The sequence below is a fragment of the Arachis ipaensis genome, chromosome B04, assembly GCF_000816755.2.
Source record: "Arachis ipaensis cultivar K30076 chromosome B04, Araip1.1, whole genome shotgun sequence".
Lineage (NCBI taxonomy): Eukaryota > Viridiplantae > Streptophyta > Magnoliopsida > Fabales > Fabaceae > Arachis > Arachis ipaensis.
In genome coordinates, this window is record NC_029788.2 from 38,338,395 (window position 1) to 38,343,838 (window position 5,444).

The following is a 5,444-nucleotide window of genomic DNA, read 5'->3' on the forward strand; positions in this document are numbered from 1 at the left end:
TTCTTAAAAAGCATATGTATATAGAATTGGGTGACTGAGTAAAGGTCAATGAATTTGAAGCATTTATATCATGTTCAATATTCATTAAAAAGAAGCAGTATACTCAGAAAGATGTCTTGAACTCAATGCTACAAAATCTGAAGTTAGTGTTTACATTGTACAGGCTGCAGCAGTAGTTGTTCTGCGCAAGCAGAACTAAGTTATGGGCCGCTAATAACAGATGTGCTGCATTTCCTCATCCCGTTGGCACACAACCAACTTAAGGTTGGTGCCTCACTCACAGATATAGAACCAGTCCTTTCAGAGTGACTTCCACGTTGGAAAATTTTGTTTGTAACTCAACTCTGTTACATATCATGTGCACTTAGTCACATCTTATTACTGTGTTGTAAAGAGTGATACTAGTATATCCAATTGCTACCATCTTTTTCCATTATTCACGCTGTGAATATTTTTAACCCATGTTTCCTATTTTATATCTTTTTAGTTGAGCAGTTAGTTATTGTGGAACTCTTTACCGTCATAAATGTCAATACCTAAAGAGTTTATGTGTATTTTTGCTATTCGTCAAAGTGAAGTGTAATTATTGAGGAGTCAAAAATGGCCCGCCTCTACATTTTGATTTATGACAAATAGGTCTAATAACAGAAGGAAACGCATATGTTAATATCATATGTTAGCATGTATAGAAATATAGAATTACTATATGACTTCTAAAGTGGACCTCATGAAATGATAAGCCTCTTTTAAAATATGCTTGTTCGAAAAATAGTGATGAAAAACATTTCAAATCATTGCCTTCATTGAGATGTTTAGCTCAGATGAGTTGTACTGGTGCTGACATGCAAAAAATACATAGTTGTGAACATCATCATTGAAAAGGACGTGCCAGAAAAAGTCAAAGTCGGCACTGAAAAAGGACCTTAAAGTCCTGGCCGTAAGAAACCAAGCTCCAAAATCCCCGGTCATAGAGGCAATTACATTCTCCCCCGATGACTGCCAACACGGCACGTCGGCAAAAGATGCCCCATTCGTCATCTCTGCTAGAGCGGGACCGGACTTGTAAAGAAAATACTAGTTGACACTGAAACAGACTCCAACATCTTTTTCAGAGGAGCCTTCAACAAGCTGGGCCTTCAAACAAAAAATTTACAAACCCACCGCAACAGAGTAACCAGACTTGGGGACAACTTCCTGAAACCGGACGGATCCATAGTGTTACCACTCACTATTGGAACCGGGAGCCAAAGGAAGACCATCCTCTCCAGGTTTGTAGTCCTCAATGACTCCACTACCTACAGTATCATCCAATGATCAACGACCTTTCTGCCGTCATTTTTACCAAATTCGTCCTCATAAAGTTCCAAGCCGATAACGACACCATTGGAACAATCCATGGGGACCGAGGAGTTGTGGTAGAATGCGACAACACCAGTCTGGCCCTCCGCAAGAGGTCCCGTGATGCGGCCGGCATCTTTCTGGCCGACCTCAACGCACATCAAGACGATCAGCTCCGACCAGAACTGGAGAAAGACATGGAGAAATTACAAATAGGGAAAACTAAGGAAGAATACACGTTCATCAATAAGAACCTGCCCCATGACCTAAAAGGGGACCTAATCAAACTTCTAAAGCAAAATAGGGACTTGTTCGTGTTTACTCCGGTAGACATGCCAGGCATAGACTCTAATCTAATGTCCCACCGTTTGGCTGTGGATCCAAAGGCCAAGCCCGTGACCTAAAGAAGAAAGAAAATGTCACTAGACCGAGCAGTAGAAGTCAGGAAACAAGTCAAAGCCCTACTCGAAGCAGGCTTCATCCGAGAGTTACCCCATGCAACCTGGCTAGCCAACGTCGTATTAGTTAGGAAAGCAAACCGCAAGTGGCGAATATGCATCGATTACACAGACATGAACAAAGCTTGTCCCAAAGACACCTTTCCCCTCTAGGAAATCGACGGACTCATCAACGTTGCGTCAGGACATCAATACCTTAGCTTTATGGACACTTACTCGGGGTATAATCAAATACCTATGCATTAGCCTGACGAGGACAAGACAGCCTTCGTTACTCCCGACGGCACGTATTGCTACATAGTCATGCCATTCGGATTAAAAAATGCAGAAGCCACCTACCAAAGGCTCGTCACACAGATTTTCCAAGACCTCTCCAGAGCTAAGTTAGAGGTCTACATCGATGACATGCTTGCCAAAACCCAAACCGGCGAAGAGCTCATCAATGACCTTGAACTCGTGTTGAATACCTTAAGGAAGCATCGAATGCGCCTTAATTCGACAAAGTGCGCGTTCAGAATGGAAGCCGAAAAATTCCTGGGCCTCATGATCACCCAACGAGGGGTCGAACCAAATCCAAAAAAGTGCAAAACCATCCTTGAGATGAGCAGTCTGGCAAATCTCAAGGATGTCCAAAGGTTGACCGGCCGACTGGCCGCCCTCTCCTGATTCCTCGGAACCTCGGCCCCAAGGGCCATCCCTTTCTTCAAACTCATAAAAAAGGGCAACAATTTTAAATGGAAAGATGAGTACGAAGATGCCTTCCAACACTTCAAAAAAGTACTGGCAAAACCCCCTATACTCTCTAAACCCAAAGCAGAGGAAACATACTACCTCTACCTGTCCATAATAGAAGAGACACTAGCCGCGACATTTGTCCGAGAAGACGAGAATAAAATACAAAGACCCACTATACTTCACAAGCAAGGTCCTCCAAGGCCCACTATACTCACCTTTTGCACTACTCACGGCCTCATGACGCCTCTGACAATACTTCCAAGCCCACCCCATCATGGTCTGGACTGGCCAGGCGGTCAGGCAAGTACTACAAAAGCCGGACTTGGCAAGAAGGATGCTCGCATGGTTCGTCGAACTATCACAATACCAAATCGTATTCGAGTCCAGGAACGCTATCAAGGTACAAGCCAAGGCAGACTTCCTCACTGAAATGACCCTGGGAAATGAAACCATAGAGGCTTGGAAGTTACATGTGGATGGCTCATCCAACACGAGTTCGAGAGGAGCATGAGTAATACTAGAAAATAAGAATGGAATCGTTATCGAGCAATCCATTCGATATGAATTCCCGATATCCAACAATCAATCCGAATACGAGGCCCTCCTAGCCAGATTTACTTTAGCCAAGGAGGTCGGCGTGAGAACACTAGAAATTTGCAGTGACTCCCTGATGGTCAGCTCCCTAATTAACGGAGACTACTAACCACGGAACACCCTCCTACAACAATACCTGGCTAAAGTAATAGAATTGATGGCGGAGTTCGAGCGAGTAACCGTCTAACACGTTCCCAAAGAACGGAAAACAAGGGCAGACTTACTCTCAAAACTTGTAAGCACCAAGCCAGGCCAGGGAAATCAGTTACTGATCCAAGGGTTATCAAAACACCATCTATATCAGTTGCGGCCACAGTCGACCTGCTGATCTCGAGCCAAACTTCGTGGACCTTTCCAATCCTTCAGTACCTCAGGCATGGAACATTGCCAGAGGACTGATAAACCATAATTTTATGGTTTATCTTGTATTAAAATGAGTGGATTTTATCAACTTATCTCGCACTTATTCATGAAAATGCACGCTTTTGTGAATTTCTCCTAATTATGATTGATTGTGAAAAACATGCTTTTTGTGCCTTTAGATTGTCGAATTTAATTCATCTTTATTCCATTTGATGCCTTGATGTATTTGTTTAAGTGATTGAAGTTTTAAAGACCCCAAGGAAGCAAAGCTTCTGAAACGGGAAGCCACAAACTACACGACAATATCGGGACAGCTTTACAAATGTAGACTCTCACAACCCCCCTCAAGTGCATAGAACCCGGTGACACGGACTACAACTTCACGAAATCTACGAAGGATGTTGTGGCCACCATGTAGGAGGGAAAACTCTGGCCCAAAAAGTTATCCGAGCATGTTACTTTTGGTCATCCATCATAAAGGACTCCCTCCAACTAGTCAAAAGTTGCGGCATATGCCAAATCCACTCTGATTTCCACCAACCTGTCCCACACCAGCTCAACACCAAAATGGCAGATCGGCCCTTCGAAACCTAGGGGATCAACCTCGTCGGCCCCTTTTCCACGGCTCCTGAGTAGCTTCCATACCTCATCATCGCCATCAACTACTACACCAAATTGATGGAAGCCAAACCCTTGGCCTCCATCACGGCCACCCAATGCTGGAAGTTCTTCTCGAGACACGCCTTGACCCGATTTGGGATCCCCGATGTCGTAATCTTGGACAACGGAACCCAATACGTGGACAAGCGATTTAGAGAATTCCTAGAAGGACTCCACATCTCTCACCAGTTCAGTTCAGTGGAGCACCCACAGACAAATGGGCAAGTTGAATCGGCCAATAAAATAATAGTATAAGGCCTCAAGAAATGGCTTGACGAAGCCAAAGGACTCTGGGTCATCAAACTCAGTTCGGTTCTCTGGTCATACCAAATCTCCCCCTAAACCTCAACTAGAGAAACCCCTTTTTGGCTAATTTACAGCCTAGAGGACGTCATCTCAGTAAAGGTCAAAGATCCTAGCCCACAAAGAACCATCGTAGGGAATGATGAAGAAGCAAAACGGGACCTCACAGACGAGGTTAGAAGTATATCCCACTTACGAGAGCTAGCATTAAAACAAAGAATAAGCCTAAGGTACAATCGAGGCCTGATCCGATGGCACTTCAGACCTGATGATCTCGTCTTACGACGGAACAACATCGGTCCCTCCACTCCCCAGGAAGGGAATAAGTCATATAAGAGTAAATAGCCCAGACAGCCCCATCACAAGTAGTTAATAAGTCATATAAACGACTTCAAGCAAAAACGAGCATAAAAAGGGCTTTCATCACAGCGAAAAATAACAAGTCATAAAAACTGCTCCAAAATAAAATGGCCTAAAATGGCCCCATCATTATAAAAATTCAAAACCAAAGACGGCACCATCGTAGCAAAACAAAGACATAACAAACCCAAGTTTTTTTTGCCAAAATGGCTTACAAACTTAAAGAAAATTACAAAGGAAAACCTACTCCAAATCAACGATGTGGCCATCCCTAATGGTCTTGAACGCCCCCATCACGAATACGTCCACACCTGGGGAAGCACCAAAGCATGTGCCTTCATCATCTCCTTGGCCGCAAAAATCGCGCCCCTCACATCCACCAGCAGCTCCCCCTTCTCCTTCTTCAAATCTGCCATCTCAGCCCGCAGAACCTCCACCTCAGCAAGCAAACGGCAGCTTCAGATTCAGCATCTAAAGCCTGCATTTGCTCACTCCCCAACTGAGATAGAAGCGAAGTCTCTACCTCGGAAAAAGGGAGCAACTCGACCCTAGCATCCTTAGCATCCTTGGCAGCCTTTAGCCATGCTATCTCCGACGCCTCTAGCTACTTCTTTAGCTTGCCAACGTGAGCCT

At 44.4% G+C, this 5,444-nt stretch overlaps 1 long non-coding RNA gene across 1 annotated transcript in view; it reads left to right on the forward strand.

Moving 5' to 3' along the window:
• Positions 1-668, forward strand: part of LOC107637739 — a 2,573-nt gene extending 1,905 nt beyond the window's left edge. The window contains exon 3 of the long non-coding RNA XR_001619493.2: positions 164-668. This is a non-coding gene — a long non-coding RNA (uncharacterized LOC107637739). The remainder of the gene's footprint in view (positions 1-163) is intronic.